The sequence below is a fragment of the Trachymyrmex septentrionalis genome, unplaced genomic scaffold (assembly GCF_001594115.1).
Source record: "Trachymyrmex septentrionalis isolate Tsep2-gDNA-1 unplaced genomic scaffold, Tsep1.0 scaffold20, whole genome shotgun sequence".
NCBI classification, from domain to species: Eukaryota; Metazoa; Arthropoda; class Insecta; order Hymenoptera; family Formicidae; genus Trachymyrmex; species Trachymyrmex septentrionalis.
In genome coordinates, this window is record NW_017305180.1 from 7,032,846 (window position 1) to 7,052,362 (window position 19,517).

A 19,517-nucleotide genomic window follows, 5' to 3' on the forward strand; every position below is an offset into this window, starting at 1 on the left:
CAATATAATAGTTTTTAAATGAGAAAGATTTTTAAAGTTAGCCAATTGAACTATCCAAAATTTGCGCAGATGTTTTCAAGCATCAATTTTATTCTCTTCTATTCTTCTAAACTTTCACTACTATACAATATGTTATAATTGCGCATGAATTTTAGACAGCTTAATTGGCTAATTTTAAACCCTTCTCATTTAAAAACTACTGTAGCCATTTTGGTATTAAGATTTTTGCCTTGAAATTATCTTAGAAATCTACTATTAACGGGTGTCACGTCTTGTATATCTGAGAGGAGAATATGTAAGTTTTATCTATTTTGGTCTTATCGACCTTGTCAGTTTGTTTGCTGTAGTAAAAGATAAAATCACGATCTCACTTAAAAACATCATTAAATGTAAATTTAATCTATTATAATTTTATTTATTTTCGTTTTAATCATGTTATGCTTAACATTATAAATAGCAATTCTTACAAAGCCCATCTGAATTGCTTTTTATGACGTTTAATCGTTGCAAGCAACGCAAAAACACATCTTTTTCTCTTTGATCTTTCGTTCCTGAAACTTTGCAGAAAAGCGATGCGAAAAACGTCAAAACTGATTTAATTGAATTGAATTTAATTGAAACGGTGTCGTCGAATCGAAAAGCTTGAAATCGTTTCTCGAAATACCGGCACGCGTAAAAGTTCTTTCTCACGGAAGAAGGAGGATACCTCGGTCATTATTTATTGGAACTGATGCGTCGCTCTTCGAAGATTTCTCGCGCCATTGTTGCGCGGGATAAAGCGTCACTACAGCGTCGGCGATTTATTCCTCTCGATTCTTCTTGCAGCCAATATTTCTCTTTCTCTGCCTTCACGGTGTCATCCCACGTTCTCGAAAAATTTCAAAAAATCTGATTCAGCCAAACTAACTTTTGTAACAGCCAGCTTTTTCTGGCATTGGAAGTGATGCCAATGGTATAGCTGCGATGTCATTTGATAACTTACTCATGTGTCAAATTGATTCGCGAAAATTGTTTGCTAAAATCCATTTCTTCCATTTGCGTCGCGTCCGTCATACAATGCGTCGATTACCAGAATCTGTTCCGAGTTTGTCCGGTTGACCGGCTTCCGAATCGGAGATTATTCGCCATGCATCTGGAACTATGCGAACGCATTCACATACGCGCTGTCAGTGTCGCGGCTGGCGTGTTACCAGCCGATATAAGCCGAATAGATCCTGTTCGCGGCTCATGTTCTATCAGCTTTTGGTACAATGGCGTCAAGATTATACTATCCTACCCCTCGGGACTATCAAGTGACGGATGCTACGTGACGAAGTTGCCGCCCGCACGCGGCGAAATTAGCCGGGAGATTAACGTTTAACTGGTTCCGTTCAACTATTATAATATGTCATACCGCGATCTCTGGACATGTCGTCGTTTCCAACTCAACTAGCTACATATAATTCAGCTGAGAGTTTCCCAGCGCTTTATCTACCGAAAATTGTTTAAAATGTTTTGTCAGTATTATCGTATTTCTTATTGTCAATAAATTCGCTTCTTTTATAAAATTATGTTTGATATTAAAATTTGTTTTTTTTTTTTTTTTTTAAATAAAAATTGACAATATTTAAAGTTCAAGTTAGCATCAAGAAAATTCAAAGTGAATGTTCAAAACAAAGAGATTTTCTATTAACTTTAGTTTTTTCTTTAATTGTATTTTTGATACTCTCTTCCTCTGACCTATTCTAATATAATACATATGTGGCGCATTCCACGTGTCAGGGATCCACTTAAAAGTGAACTGCTTAAGATTTTTTAAAATCTTAAGTGATATGAAAACATGTTAGTGCATATATTGTATAAGATTAAAGATAAAAAAAATAAGCATTATATGCCTTACATTTATTAGCGATAGTTGTTTTAAGAATTTTTTTTACATTTGTAGCTGAAATATAAAATGTACAAAATTTTTATACACATAAATTTTTAGGACTTTTCTCGTACTTTCAGATAAAAACATTAATTTTAGTGAGAAAAATTTAATAGTATAAAAGATATCCATTTTTTTAGCTTTAAGCACGTAAATGAGAAATTACTCTTTTAAAATCTGAAAAAATTTTCATAAATACTCTAAAATATGTAGAATAAAGGTACGATAAAGGAAATTGGAATTGAAATGTGATTCACTCGTAAATGAATATTTTTTCCAAAATAAAATTAAAATTTCAGCTCAATTATAACAAAATAATTAGATTTTTTTTAGATATTTCCTCTAACATATACATATACACATATACACATATTTCCTCTAACATATACATTACACATAATTTGTCAATGTTTATTATTGCTCAATTATTTGTTAGTGGTTGTAAAAAAGCTTTCATTTAAAAATTTTCATTAATATTTTTTCATTTCTTTTTATAAGGAAAATTATAATTTTTAACGATCGCTAATAAATAATTAATCAATAATACATTGAAAAATTATATGTAAAAAGAAATATCTTAAAATATTTATTTGTTTTACAGTAAATTGATTGAAATTCCAATTTCGTTTTCGAACAAATGGATATTATTGCGATTCAACAATTTCTTTTATCTTTATACCATTTTCTATATAAATTACAGTATTTTTTAGAATTTTTTCAGATTTCTAAGTGAAGATATAATTTCTCTTTTTTAAATAGATTTCCTAACACGTAAAATGTAAATACTATAAAGATAGTAGAGCAAAAACTACATCCGTTTGATTTTGCGTGTGAATTGAAGATTCTACGTATTATATAAGAGATATATGTTTTGTAAATGCAGCTGAGCATGTTTTTATTCTTGTCATGTCATACGGTTTTCTATATTTTAAGGTTTTCTATATTTTAAGGTATCGGATATATTCGGAGCAGAATACGTGATAATTTTTTGAATTTTTGTGGGGAAGAAAATCGACTCAAATGTTGCCCAATCGTGATCTCGAAGAATGTTTAAAATTCTCTCTCTCTCTCTCTCTCTCTCTCTCTCTCTCTCATTCGCTATCCAGGAATTTGCCATCCTGGAAAGTTTTTTGGCGTGGCTTGGGGTGCAAATGGCTGCCGATGAGTGAAGTGCACTTGGTGTGCATCCGGGGGGGCCACTCGAGCCGTCTCCTCATAGCGAATACGGACACTCGCGAATTTAAACTCGACCGGAAATCTCTCGAGCGCCGCTCGAGCGAATTGATCAAAGCAAACGCGACTTGAGCGCGAAATTCCACATGAACACGCGAAGAGACGTGTCGATTTTATTCTAACAAAAATATAGTTTATAGAAGAGGGTCATTGTGCTTTTTATATCAAAAATTGATTTACTAAAAATAAATTATTGAAATTAAAAACCTTGCAGTTTAAATACATTTTGCTTAGGCATATGCAATTTTTTGGAATCTTATTCAGAATCTCTTCAATTGTAATTCTCAAAGCTTTTTAATTAAGCCCTTTCTACAGAATCAAGGAAATGTATAAAAATAACGGAAAAAAAAAACGATTTGAGAGTGTCCTTTGCCGACGAATCGTTTGGATGTGATTAAAGATCGTCCGTATCTTTTGACAAAATTAAATTACAAGTACAGCCATAGTTACAACTGTTATTGCCAGATACGACCAAAACGGCTTAGCGATTGCCTCGATTTAACGAGATAACGTTTATTCGATCCCCCGTTGCTTCGTTTACTTCGATTTATCGCAGGCAGTAGGTAATCGTGGCGCAAATTGCAATTGCGATCTTTTAGATATATTTGCAGTAAGTATCAAAGTGAATAACGATATTCTACTGTTCGTTGTTAGCCTGTAAATCAGTGGATTTTATTTTGATCGCCGTAAATGATAAATATTACGAAAAAAAGTTGTAAAACTGAAGAAGAATAGGATAGAAAAAAATTTTTATTTCCATGACTGTTCAATGTCGGGTTACGGGGAAAATTTCGAGATGTATATCCGTGGAATTGTTACACGCGCCATCGGACATCCTCTGTCAATTTGAGCGACGTCGAGCTGCACGTTCCCGAAACTAATTTCGAGTTTCGTAGCGCGTTGTAACTTCGTTATGTACTTGGTGCTACCTTTATGACGTGTAATCCCGCGGCTACCGGTCGCGAAACTCGAAACGGATGCGGTGCGTACAGTACATCGATCGATTACTTGATCCGCCACACTTCCAAACTTAATCTGGAAAGACTCTTTGATCTCGCATATTTTTTAGTCGTTCTGTCATTCCCTTTGTTGAACGACAAATTAGAATTTACGAGTTGAGAGTTTTTTAAAATTAACCAGACTTTACTTGGAATTGGGGAAAGGAAAAAGGAGGTTTTTGATTTTCTCCTTTTCTCATTCCCATTTTCTTCTCCATATTCTGAATTTGTAGGGATTACAATTTACAATCTTACAATTGCAGTTTAATCTTACGTTCTTACATTTCTCAATGTGTTGAATCTCTAATTGCAATTATTTTCAGCGTCAATAATAATAATAGGGCGAAAATAATAATAATTTCAGCGTATTATCTTTTTTTGCAAGTTATTACTGCGTTTCATCATAGAAAATCTTTGTTACTCACATCTTTCGACTATTTTGATCATGATTGAAACTTTCAAAAAGGAGTATCAAACATGATCGGTGAGTTATAATTTACATTCGCGGTCGTTCGAATCGGAAGAGTTAAGCGCCTGGAGACGATAAATTTGAAATGCATTGGAAATGGCGGCAGATTATTGCAAAATACTGTGGGCAAGCAATGGCTTGAGCCATCGTAGTCGCGAGATAACTGACATTTGTCAAACCGGCTGTGCCTTGTGTCGTTATGTCCGGTGCATCCACACGGTTTGCATTATATAATATATGGTATTTGCTGCTGTGCGACTCGGCGTTCTGGCCGTGCAGTCATCGTAATATGCGAAGTGCCGTGCGAATGTGCGACGCAACGTACAAACGTACGTGTCCAACAGGTAACGTGCGTGCACGAGATCAACACGAACCGCGTATGCACCCGTGCATCCCGCGAGTGCTTAATCGTCGTTCTGACGATACTGAATATGAATGCGTGATGCTGTCTGCGGATGACGAACGAATCGGCGGTGCGTTGAATCGTCGCTTTCTCGATATGTAAAATCTCTGGAGAAAAATATAAAATCTGCAAAACTGATAGCCTTTCACTTTATTTTCTAAACGCAAATATGATCTGAAGCTTACGCTAAAACAGAAAAACATTCTGTGTAAGTCGCCCTGTTTTTCCAATCTGATTTTTGTCACATATAATTCAATAGTCATCTTTACTACCTGCATCTATACCTTATTATTTTTCCGAATAATTTAATTTTTATCGCGTAATTTAATTTTAGATATAATCTATGCACTCCTATTGAAAGTCACATTTGATTTTCTCTCCGATCGATTGACAGGGAAGAAGGAAGTTCTGTTCCAAAAAGTTCTGTCCGCAAAAAACACGGTGACGAGGGAAATAAGATCGAAAGGTGTCTCGGAGTTGCTCTTCGGAGGTGTGGAAAGTCCAAGGGAATTGCGTTAAAGTTATTTCTATTCATGGAGAACCGGGGGTAAAGTCAGCGCGATATTTCTAATTCATTGAGTGGTTTGTCGACCGCTAAGGGCAACGAGCTCTGTTTTTCTTTTCTGCATGATAGCACGGTGACTTGGTTTCTTTTAAACTTTCGAGCTGCGATGGCGGACATAACGAATATTATATTCGCGGTCGAATGCACAATTTTTTTTTCTCTTACACATTCTTACTCCGTATTGTATTCCGTACTTTATAAAGTAAATCCCCAGTTTTCTTAGTTACAAGATAGAACGTTCTATTACTCGAAGCAACGTTGGTGTATATTCTGCCGAGATATTCCACTATCGACATGATAAGATTATCACTTTAATTTAGATTATCACTTTAATTTTCTCATTGATGATGATATGCGTCGGCGAAATAATGTTCATAAAAAATTTCTAAAATCAAGATTTTTCTAAAATCAAGAGACACGTGTTTTGTGCGAAGTGTATATGCATGAGACAGATAAAAGAATTTTCTCTATTCTGTATTGTAGTTCCACTTAACGCTTACAACGCTTGCAAGCATTATTTGTTCTTGTTTAACATTTGATAAATAACAAGGATGTGTAATCAAATAATTCCATGAGCGTTGCTAGCATCAAGTGAAATGCACCCTAAATGTAAAAAAAACAATCTACAGGAACTAAAATTCTTAAATAAGTGCGATATCCGAGAACCATCTTCAAGCCTCCAAAAAAGATAGACAAATTTTGAGGAATCAAAAAGATCTCCACTTAGCAAGAGTGTATAAAGTACCTTGTTTTTGCGGAAAAGTTGAGGAAACAAGGAAAATGATAAAGCTACATTAAAGAATTAACGTGATATGTTAAGCATGCCACATTGTCAGCTTTATTTGAACATAATATTGAGACGGGACACAAAATACCTATTTGATAAAACGATCATAACAGCTATCACTTCATATTTTCCAAGAAAATACAGAGAAACCTAAAAATATAGAAACATTCTAATAATCCAGTCAGAAACAATACCTGTAATGTAAGTGACATATGGAAAACTATTCTTCTAGTTTTTGAAAATTAATCGGTCGAAATCGCCTTCACAATCTCAGTGAACTTGCCTTCCTCTATCCTGTTCCTCCTTTCCCCTCTCTCCTTTATCAGCGTATATAAAGGGAATCTTCCAGAGAAGCACCTCAGTATCAGGTTGCTTCTCATCCTGATGAAGTGAGTCATAATGTTCATGAAACGTTGGCATTTAACGGTGTATCAAACACGGAGATAACTCACAAATCGCGTAGCTTCGTTGTTTATGATATCACAAAAACGTGCTATATGGGATATTTTACATTACAGAATGTTTAATGTCATTAAATAAAATTATTTTTTTTTAAATGATAAAAAAGGCGTAAAAAGTACACGCGGTCCTCGAAAAATAATTGTTGTACAACTACTTTTATTAAATAAAAAGTGATACGTATTTTTATTTTCTTTCTTTATTCTTTCTATTCCAATACAAGTAATAATTTTAATTCTTTTCAAGAATTAATATCACAAAATTGTTCCAATTAAAATAAAATTTATGTGTGTTATGTTACTGAAAGTGATATGTATTAAACAAATATCAACCAGAGTGATATGTATTCTCGAATTCTTATTCAAGAGAAATTCTGTTTTTAATCTAAGTGGTAGTATCTTTTTATTTTAATCAAAGATTTAAAAATCAAAAACTTGGTGTTGCTGTCTTAATAATAATTAAATAGATTTAATTAGTCATTAGATTAAATAGTCATTAGATAAATCAAGTACCATATAGATATTATTACTTAATGCGTATAAGATCAGGTTAGGATAATTGCATTTAATGTGGGGATAATAATGATTTCAATTGGACGCACTAGTGCATATTAAAGCCATTGTACACTGATTTAATTTGAGTGTAAAAGTGAAATACAAATATTTTGCATTATAAAACATATATTTTACCAAACAGCACAATAAATTATATTTTGAGAATTTTGTGGTTTATCCATTCTATCGTTTATCGTTTCTATGTTTATTAAAGATAGAGAAAAATTGTCAATACTGTATAGATATCCAGAAGAGACACTCCCTTATTTCATGAAAAAGCTAATTATTGCACTTTATTAATACTATAATAATAAAAATATAATTTATTTAGATAATTAAAGAAGTAAAAACTCATAATTCATATACCTATTTGTGGCTTGTTTCTATATAAAATTAACTAAAAACGAATTCTACAAATAAGAAAATAAAATTCTTATTTTCTTATTTTCTTTTATAAATTGCGTAGTTAAATAATAGTAGCTATATCATTGATAACATTATATCGTCTTATATGTTATAATTTTTTAAATTACTTTTATTTATCTTTCTTTTTATTATTTTATGATATGGTTTTAAATATAAAATAAGGTAAATAAGCACACTTATCTAGAAGACAGATCATAAGCTGATTTAATCTGTATAATGTTGCATTATAGTAAATAGCCTTATCGGAGCCGAAAGCAATTCTATATTTATGAGAAGATTCTCAGAAAAAGAAATTGTCACATTATATGTTTGCGTCTTGCAGAACAGTATAGAGTATACATATGATCTCTCTCAACATAAAACGTTTTATATTAAAGTGAAAAGATTTCAAAATCTTATATATCTTGTAGGTATTTTGTACGAATAACTTGTAAAAGAAAAAGAATAGGAATATGTGATATATTACTGTCTATTGTGTCAGTTTTAGAGACTCTTTTTAAACGCTCATTTTTGCTTATTTTACGAAAAAGTTGATTCTTGCAAAATTATAAACAGCATTACAAAAATTGCTATATTATCAGAAGATAGAAGACACTTTTCAGACCTTTTATATTTATGTTTCTAAAGTTTTATTTTTAACATTTATTTAAGAAATATGGCTAAAAATAAAGTGATATGTCGATATTGGTGATCTTCTTCTACACTTTTATAGAATATGCACTAATGTGGACTGACTACAATTCAATTGAGTTTGCTATAAGTTATACAAAAAACGTATGCATGATATGCACTATCCGACGTCATTTTGGCTTCAATGCTAAAACCTTAAGTCTTATGCAATATCTTCTCTATTTAGTAATTCTAAAAATATATACACTGGGCAACAAAATTAACGCAAAATTAAAGCAAAAATGGCCCTTTTGTTTCAACGTTGAATAACTCGATGAAAAAAATCACATGGAGCTTCGTAAAAAAGCAAATTAAAGGTAACGATTCGCTCTTTCGAATAATGTAAATCGCATTTGTATACAATTTTTATTCCGTGGAACTCCGCAAATTTCATAAAATATTTTGAAATCTGATATATCTTTATTTATGTTTGTGTAACTTCATAAAATCTCCATGAGATTGTTTTTTTAAATCTGATCTGAAAAGTAGAGATTTCAATCTGTAAAATGCTTTCTTAAACATCCCGATACGACAGTTTTTGACGAAGTTATTGTATCTTGAAATTTGCCTATTTTTGTAAAGTGAAACAGTGTTGTGTTAATTTTATTGCGCAGTGTATTTGTTATAAAAATATGTATTTGTTTTAGCAGCGCCAAGTTTTTTATCTTAATATTTTGAATCGTAAATGAAACAAAACGATACTACTACTTAGGTGGAAGTAGAATTATTCTTGAGTGGGAAATTAAGAATACGTATTATTTGAGTTAGGTAATGTAACTTTCATAAATTTTATTTTGAATGGCGTTTAACTTTGTGATGTTAATTTTTAAAGGAGAATTCAAGTTATTACCATTAGGAAGAAAGATATAATAACGTTAAAATATAGCGCTGTCTTAATGGATCTTTATCTAGATTACACGCTTGTATTACTTAATGCCGTACCATATCATTATTTCGATGTGTGCACACACGATGCGATGTACATGTTTACAAACTGGGAAACATTTATCAACGTATCGCATTCCCGCAAAAAAGTAGCACAAGTAAAAAATATAAAATTATTCAAGAGAAGAAAGAAAATTGTGCGTATTTAAAAATTAATTATTAGGACAGCATCAAACGTAAGTTAACTTAATCACAAATTGCTTGTTTTAAATTTTCTAGAAGTAAAATCAATAAGTATTAATTTTGATGTTATATTATTCTTAAAAGTTCTATTTTGATTTGTGTCATTTTTCTCTTGTCATTTTCTTTTTTTTTTGGGAAGTATTTGAATTTATATATATATGTTTTATTGTATATTTTTTTATTTTATTGAAGTATATTTCAACTTGTGCGTTGTATCACTTTTTCTAATTGAAGACCGATGCATTTAGAATCCGAAACATAATACGAAATTTGAAAAATTTTGATTTGTGTCATAGTACACCTATTTTAAATAAAAAATTTACCATTTGCAATTACCCACTGCACGCGAGGGTAATGCTATATTAGGTTGTTTTATGTTTAAAATTATGTTAAAATAAATTAAGTTAATAGTTTTATGGCTCCAAGAATCCAATACAAGTAAAAAAGTCTATATGAATTTTCAAGGTTGTTAGTGCGTGAATTATATGTATATTCATAAGCTGATAAGATAGAATTTGTACAGTTGAAATGTATATACTTACCTAACAAATCGCTAGATACGAGAAGTAAAAGGCTTTTTATTCAGGGCATGTTCAAAAGATCTAAGAGCAAAGAACTAAAACTTTTTTCTCGCTCTTCTTTAAATATATACATCTATTTTATTTTAAGTACAACGAATATATATTAGTTTATCTAATGCACACTTAAGAACAAACTATAATATACTGCAATAGTATCGTTCATGTTTACCTCATTTACCCCATTTTTGTAATATCCCTATAATTCTCCCCTACTGACAGTCTATAGTATAAGTATACGACCTACACTACTGTTCAAAAGTTTAAAAATTACTTTTTTAGACCCACAGTAGTGTACTTCTAAAGAAAAACACCATATGAAAAATTTGACTACAATATTTTGAATATTTATCACTGCGATTTGTTTATAATCATCAAATATTTTCAAGGAAATATTTTATTTAAAAAATTTTATCAAATTTACCAATCACAACCTTCATTCTGAGAAGAAGATTACATTATTTGTATTTTTTGCAATATGACTAAAATATTCAATAACAAAGATTAAAAATTAGTGCCTTAAATTTGTATAATAGTAATTAAAAATGAATATTTTAATGAATAAAAAATATAATTTATATATAGGCATACTAATTAATTTTAAAATAGTTAATAATGAGTTTTAATAATGAAGAGTAAATGTAAAAAAATTGTAAAAGAATTAAAATTATAATTTTATAGCAATGACAATTTTATTATAGCTTTATGATTCATTTTTTGCTGTATATTTTTACAAATTTTCAATCGATGCTTCCAAATTTTTGAACGTAGTGTTTGTAACGTAAATTATAGATTTTTTAGTAGTGGCAGTAAATATTAAAATGTAGTTGTAATAACGTTATTAATATTTAAAAACAATGTTTAATAAAAATTGTATATAATTTGCGTATCTGAATTACAGTCTAAATTTCTAAAGATAAATATAGTAAAAAATAAAAGTATTAATTTAAAGAATTATAAAAGATTTATTAGATAAATTAAATATAAAGAAAAGTTTGCCATATAAAAATTGGTTTAAAGTTTTAATATTAAGTATTTCAATTAATTGTTTATTAAATAATATAATTAAAAAATCCTATATCTCTTTTATTTTAGTAGATAATGCAAAAAAGTAATGAAAAAAGCAACAAATCGTTTTTCTAAGTAACGGTAATAGTAATATGTTATATTTTTAAATTAATGATGAATAGTAACAATAAGTTTTTTTTTTAACAATAACTTATTTTTACAAAAAATAACAGTTATGCGCGTTATTTTTATAAAATAATCCTATAAAATGCTGTCGCTTTGAGAGAAATTGAGTATTCAGTATGTATTTATTTTACATCAAATGTTTTGGAATATTATTAGAAATAAGTTAACTTGTATTATGATCTAGCTTGGCATCGTGGCACAAATTACGTAGGTTGTAGATACGGACGCTGTTTATGTGCGCAAAGTTGCTATGCTATCAATCGTACGACGAGACCCAAATGGGCAGGGAATATCATGTGCCATTATACTATCTCCTCAAATGCGATCATTCCTCGATGACTATTACAATTCGCAAATGTCAGTACAAACTATTAATAATGTAGTTATCGCGATTAACGATTTGTATACATGCATATATACAGTGTACGTATATATCGAGATGATAGTATCAAAGCAGATATGAGAGAGATTTATTCATTTGAAGTAGCAAAATCATTGCGATTAGTAACAGAAATTATCAATTGTCGTTTTGTTGAATTTGCGGGCAATAATTATTGATGCTCAAATTCTAAATATATCTTGTGCCGCGTTTTCAATTTCTCATATCGATTTAAATGTAATTTATCCATTATTTTCGGATTGGAATCACGAGATAATAAATTGCCAGATCGTATGATTCAAATAACGTAGTGCTATGACATATCATTCAGATTTCATTAATAATAATGTGTTCGTTTGTGGAATTTGTATATTGGATTAAGCATGTAATACTGAATCTTGGTTATATGTTTATCACGACAATTTATTATTTTTTAATTAATCATTAATGATTTGACTTTATTTATGGTATTATATCGCGAATCAGACAAAATCTTCACGAATTAAATAAAAGATTGGCAAGTAGAGCCAGATATTTGAGAGTACCTACAGCCAATATAGTTTAGTCTTAGGAAAGTAGAATGCGTTTTATATAATTTTACTTTTCTCACATTGTTCTTTAATATGTAAAAATACGTTGTTTGTGATTAATATTGAGAGTGCTATTTAAAATGTCGTATTTTACGAATAGTATTCTTCTAATCACGTGTTTCTGCAAATAATTATGATGTGTAATGAAGGCAACAAACCGCGTGTGAAGTTGGCACCTTATCTTTTTGCACCGCAAGTTTTAATGCAAATTCAGTTTGTAATTTTTTTTATTTTTGAAAGGAATTGTAGAACTATGAAAATTGCTACTGGAACTGTCCTTATTTTTTTATATTAATAAATAATAGGGCTAATAATAGGTCTTTTTATATTAATAGATAGTTATGCTAATTTTACAAATCCACACGGCATGTATATATAGATACAGAACTATTGCAAGTGCAAACAGAATTTGCGTTAAAATTTGCGGTGCAAAAAGTGAAGTACTAGTTTTATATATGACAAGAGAGTAGAGATAGATATGTATAGATACGAGATGCGCGTATCGATACATTAAAAATTATTTAGAAATTGTTTAGGTGAAAAAAGAACAATTTTTTAAAAAGATCGCCCATCTCTGTGTGTGTGAGAGAGAGAGAGAGAGGGAGGGAGGGAGAGAGAGAGAGAGAGAGAGAGAAAGAGAGAGAGAGAGAGACAGGAGGGAGGGAGAGGGAGAGAGAGAGAGAGGGGGAGAGAGAGAGAGAGAGAGAGAGAGAGAGAGAGAGAGAGAGAGAAGAGGAAACCTCAGACAAGATAACAGCGGAATAATCATGAATTAAGTAATTTATTATTTTGCAGAATTATTCGTTTGTGGATTAGTAAAATGTAACAATGATTACGAATGAAGCGATTTTATTTCTTGGAGTATTAATTATTTCGAGCGTTCTCTATAATTTAGATATATTTATATTTTGCAGTTTAACATAGTTATTATTATGACTCCGTTGCTGTACATCATGTCTGTCGAATGATAAATTATCTTCTGTTTTAATTTGAAGTAATGAATCTGTTAAAATTGTGTCTATTACATATACGTCAATTATATACAGATTTATGAAGATTTATAAGTTAATAGCGTAATAATAATGTAAGCAAATGTAATATTTCAGATTTATTGTAAAAAATGGATTGATTGCAATAGATTAGTATTAATAAGTATAATAAATACTTAATTCCGAAGCAATGCAATTATTTGTCATTGTATTGTTTACTTCGGCATATGCATATATAAAATTTATATATATTGCCTGATTATATTGTTGCATTATTTACGGATATTTTATTATTTTATTTTATTGGATACTAATTATAATATATGAAATGAATAGATTAATTGCTTGAAATTTTATATGCTAAAATTATAAACATAAAAAATTATAGGACATACATAATTTATAAATAGAATATTCAATAAAAAGTGATAGTTAATGATAAAAAAAAATTTAATAAAATTCAAATTAAAGAATAATATTACTCTTTCTTATTTTTTACCAAGCACTAAACAGTAAAATTTTTTGAAAACCAAGGATTGAGAACATTATGAGGATAGACATTGTTATTTGAAAAATTTAAGTAATAATAATAATTAAATAACAATTATAAAAGAATGTTTGAAGTTATAAGTAGATATTTAACAATAGAAAGAAGAGAAAGGAAAAATTAAAAGTAACAAGAAAAACAATAAATTATTGAAATATACTGTATATTTTATTACAAATAAAGAATTTTTTAATATATGTTTCCTGTAAATGTATTAGAAAAAAAGGAGAAGGGGAGAGAGAGAGAGAGAGAGAGAGAGAGAGAGAGAGAGAGATTTTAGAGACAAGTTAACATTAACAGAAGACTTAGGATTAAATATATTTAAATATAATTTGCGTATAATAATTAAGAATTTTTTATTCATAATTAACTTGTTAATATTAATTAATTATTATAATATAATAATTAATTAATATTAACATTATAATGTCTGTATATTGTATGTACATCCTAAAAATCAGAGTCATGTATATTGAATAATTTGATTTTCCTATTCAAATATAAATTATTTGAATAGGAAAATCAATGATAGAATATAGCGTAATTACAATTTGGCGCATATTGATCTATCATCGATTTTCGATAATAGATAGTATTGGCTAAGATTAAGTGCTTATAACTCGAAAATTATTACGGACTCGACATTTCCGTGTTTGAATTTTGAACTCTAATTAATCTCTAGGAAGCGCTGTCAAAGTATTATACTGTTGTTATAGAATGTTCTATATCCATGTGCCTTCCATATTTGGTGACATAAGTCGACACAAGTATCGTTCTATCTTTGTTATACATGGAATACAAAGAAAGATAAAATAACATTTGTTCGACTTGTGTTTCTACATGAAAAGCACTCTATATTAAATGGAATATGTATATGAAATTTTGGCAAATGAAATACATTTTCTCACGATATGATAAAATTCATCGTATACATGTATATTCTACTGGAACAAAACTAACATACATATATAAAGGAAAGATGCAATAGAATAATTGTCAAGTGTAATTAAAATATTTAATCCAGTTTTTACAAATTTAAATTTTCTTAGCATCGATAACAATGTGGCATATGAAAATTTAATAAACATTATATTATGTAGGAATTGATGCGGCAATTCTATAATCTGCAGCATTTTATTCTATTAAGCGGAAATTTTATGAGCGTTTACAGGAACTATACGTGCTATTATAACGCAGAAATGGAAGTTTGCAGTTGCGCAATTTCTGACACTTCTCTGATATTGAAAAGAAATGATTTTCTTTGAAAAACAGAGTGTTAAGCCCATTTCACAATTGCTTAAACATATAGTTGTAGATATAAGAATTCACCACTTACAACTACGCTTATGCAATTGTATAATATATAATAGGCTTTATAGATATTAGACACATGAATGAAAAATGCCATATTTAGTCTAGGCGATTCTTCGTATTTAATAATATTTCTTGCGAATTTATACAATTTCAGTTTAACATTTTCAGTTATTGTGCACTAATTATTTTTCTTGAAATACAGTTTCAAACCGAAGTTGAAATAGGATAGATAATATCACAAATTAAATTGACAAGCAATTTAATAGTGCGAATAAGCTTTTTAAAAAGCTGTTAAATATTCAAGATAAGCATCTTAAAAACTGTAAATAATTTATTTTGGAAAATAGATATTAAGTTCTTTGCTTTTTGTTTATACCTTACAGCATCGATTGTGTCTTCATGCATTCTGCGCATTATTCGCAGTGCAAACTTTATGTACGGTAAATTATATTAGAGTCACATGCGGTCTTATCCCTACAACACAAACTTTTGTTTCTCAGCGACCGCGAGTTCATTAATTATCATTGCGGAATCACCCTTATTGTTTCACAACCGAGGCTTTATTTTAGATGCTGCAGTCGGAGGAAGTAATTGCACTCCTACTGCAATGGTGAATGCACTAATGCGATCTTTCGAGTAAAACCTTTGGATTTCCATTTTGACGCTTAAAATTCACATTCCACGTGCATCTCTTCGTAGAAATGCACTGCGAATGCTTCGTATGGATCTGATCCATATGGATTATTACAATTTCTTTCTTTGATACGTGGCTATATTTTTAGCGCAAATTTCAGAACTAAAAACTATATACTTAGGAGATATTGTTGCTGAAATGGTTAAATTTAGATGATATTCTCCTAACCACTTTTGCGATAATTACATTGGAAATGTTTTTGCCTCTTTACTTCTTGCAATTATTTATCGGAAATACTACACGTTATTTTTGTCTTGCTTATTTAACCTCCGTTAGCAATCTTTCTCTTAAAGAAAATATGAAATTTATTCTCTTCATTCTGTTTTCTTTCTTTTTCAATTTGTCTATTCTAACACAATTGTAATATTGTGTATTCTGGTATATTTTAAAAACATTGTCTTGAAACGATTAATCAGAGTCTCTATTTATGTCAGATTAAGATTTAATATATAATGAAATCAATTATAGAACGTTAGAAAAAGTACTTATTGTTATGTATTAGCCATTTTTCTAGTTTTTTGAAAAAATTATTTAGACTCTGTGTATAGCACGAAGTGTGTCAATAGTATTTGAGGATAGAGTTATTGATTACGTATATACATGCATGTATAGCTCTTCCGATGACTTCATTAATATTATCGCGATATTTTGGTACGCTCTGAAATGCTATGGCTTATCGGGAAAGTTACAGACTCGCATAATTCGCTATACATGATATCACGTATTCATTCAGTTGAGATAACAACGTTCAACGATACGACTATTTTCTTTTCTTATTTTCATTCGCGACATTTTCCATCGTGTATCAGTCCTCAAACCACGATCATCTCGCTTTACTGTGTTCGTACTATTATATTTACTTTATTGAATAAATTCGGTTAAATTAACTTAGTTTTCGTTCGTTCTTCTTGAAACGTTGTAACTGTAATTGAAGTTTTAGTTCGCGGAAGTTATATAGTATAAGCAGTCTGACAATAAGTAAAGAAAAAAGTCAGGAAATTCTCGAACATCATTTGCATTACAACTTTGTTATCGAAATTTACGCATAATGACAAGCCACATTCAAGCGGTTTAAATGGAGCATGCCAGTTCGCCCGATGAAACGTGCCCCCAACGCTAATGTCGCCGGAGTATTGCGGAACCGGAAACCCTTCGTCCGGTGACAGGATCGTTAGCATTGAATATCTTTGTTGGTGGTAGTATTGCCACTGGCTTGCGCGTGGCTGTCCATTTGAGATTCAAGGCACAATCCAGTGCTGTTGTAAGATCGTTAACTGAATACCACGATCGTTGCCGTTAGTCTCGCTATTACGATTATACTTGCAGAATGAAACTTGACTTCTTTTGCAAAATTCGCACATATGTGGGGACTAATACAATGCGAATAATTTCGGCTCCATATAAGATGCATTTTTACTTTATAACTTTGTGAACGGATCGAGTAGCTTAAGTCTAAATTAGTTAATTAATTACACTAAATATCCAAGAAGCAATGACACCCCGCATAGAAACCCGTACAGAAATGTTCCAAAATCTTCCCAAATACATCTTAGATTCTGATTAGAATGTCCAAATAAGTAAGTCGCACCGCGATAGCAATTAGCAAATCTATTTTTATCCCAAATTTGGGTTTTCTGTTTAAAATCGAAACAGAAACAATATAGAAATTCGCATTTTTTCCCTTTTTTAATGAAAATTATGTCATTCTTATATGGAAGTAGAACGGGAAGTCCATATTTGTCCCAAGTAGGTAAATTGCACTGAGATACGGAAATCTATTTTTATCTCAAATTTGGATTTTCTGTTTAGGATCAGAATAGATCATTGCAGAAATTCATATATATTCTTTTTGTGTTATTAATTAAAATTAATAACACAAAACGCGGTTTTATACATATATATGAAATCGAATGGAAAATCACATTTTTATATGTATTAAATATGGAATTTATTGCAATGCAATAGAATAAAAATTGTATACATATATATAAATATTGATTAATGATGTATGAAACTTTTTTTTTTATATTGTATAGAATTATAAAACTGTATAGAATTACTAGGGGGTAATTGTGACAGGGGTAACTGTGGAGGGTAAATGTGACATACAATAATATTTGAATAAGAAATAAATTTTGGGATTATTTTTAACAAACACATTGAAAGTAATCAATTATACTTTTTATGCGTTTGATAAAAATAACCCCAAAATTTGTTTTTCATTCAAATGCATGTCACATTTATCCTCATTGTCATAATTAGCCTTAGTAACTTTAGCTTTTATTTTTTATTTTAGAGATATTGTGATAATATTATTTAAATTATATTTTAACTGTATAAGCATTATTTATATTTAGTATAATTATGTACTATACATTGATTTGTTTGATTAAAAAAAGTGTATGAATTAATATAAAATTAATTTAGTAGACAGTATTATACAATTTATTTATAAATAATTAACACAGAAATAACAATTCAATTGTAATCATTTTATTAATGTAATAAAGGAAACACAAATGTTTTTGTTCGGTTTACATTCTTCTACATTTAAACATAGTGAAATGCACTTTTGTTTAATTAAATTTACAAGATAAGTTTTTAGAAGAAAATTCGAGTATCTGTTTAGATTTTCCATTCAGGATCTTTAGATTTCTCATTCAAGATTTGTTTAGATTTCCCATTTAGAATCTAGTTTACAATTTACAAAACATTGCACTTCTGATCAGAATCGTCATAGATTTCCCAATCAGAATCCATAATTTTTTGAGGAAATCCGGCTGGATTCTAATCTCATCACAAAAAATATTTTATGCGAGAATTCAATCCCTTGAGTCAAACATTTTTTTATTTTTAACTTCCATATATGTGTAAAAAAGTAAATTAATCCATTTCTGTGATTAGTTTCAAAGTAAATTTTAATGATTGTATTAACGTATACATTTAATAAATAATAAATTAAATTTCAGTTAAATTTGGTACTTACATTTTCTTAAGTTAAAAATTTGGTACCTACATTTTCTTAAGTTAAAATGTATAACTCCGTTGTTTTAGTTAAAATAACGATATATTGGGAAGAAGCAGTGATGACATAGAAATGATTAAAAATAATTCAAATTAAGTACAATTTGAATTATTTTTAATCATTTCTATGTTTTTTATGAATTTAACAGTATGTTATTATTGATTCATTATTTCATTGTACTAGTGAAATTAGTTCCTGTGCTACGAAAGTGTTATTTATTAATTATTATTAACTTAATTATTTTTAATATTTTTTTAGATTTTAAAGTAAAAGTGTAAAGCTGCTCTTCAAGTTCTTATTCTTCTAAAATATTTAAAGTTAATTGACCAAATAAATAAGTTCTACTTATCTTTTTAAAATATAAATATTAGATTTATACAATTATTTTTTATCTTTTTTGAGAATAAGAGAGTATTTAAAAATACATCTGTTTCTTTTGCCTTTATAATATTTGTTGCTAATTCTCGACAAAATCTCGAAATTCAGTAGTCTTTACGTTTAGAGTAAAGTCATTTTGCAAAATAATTTGTCATAAAATTAACGTGCTAATTCGAATGAATGTACTTTAACGTTTAACAAAGCAATTTTACGACGGTATCTAATTATC

At 29.5% G+C, this 19,517-nt stretch overlaps 2 protein-coding genes across 2 annotated transcripts in view; one reads left to right on the top strand and one right to left on the bottom strand.

The window, feature by feature from the left end:
• The window catches only part of LOC108747669, a 171,909-nt gene that overhangs the window by 88,571 nt on the left and 63,821 nt on the right, over positions 1 to 19,517 (top strand). The gene's annotated exons all lie outside the window — the stretch shown is intronic.
• Positions 1 to 19,517, bottom strand: part of LOC108747666 (facilitated trehalose transporter Tret1-like) — a 54,794-nt gene that overhangs the window by 30,365 nt on the left and 4,912 nt on the right. The gene's annotated exons all lie outside the window — the stretch shown is intronic.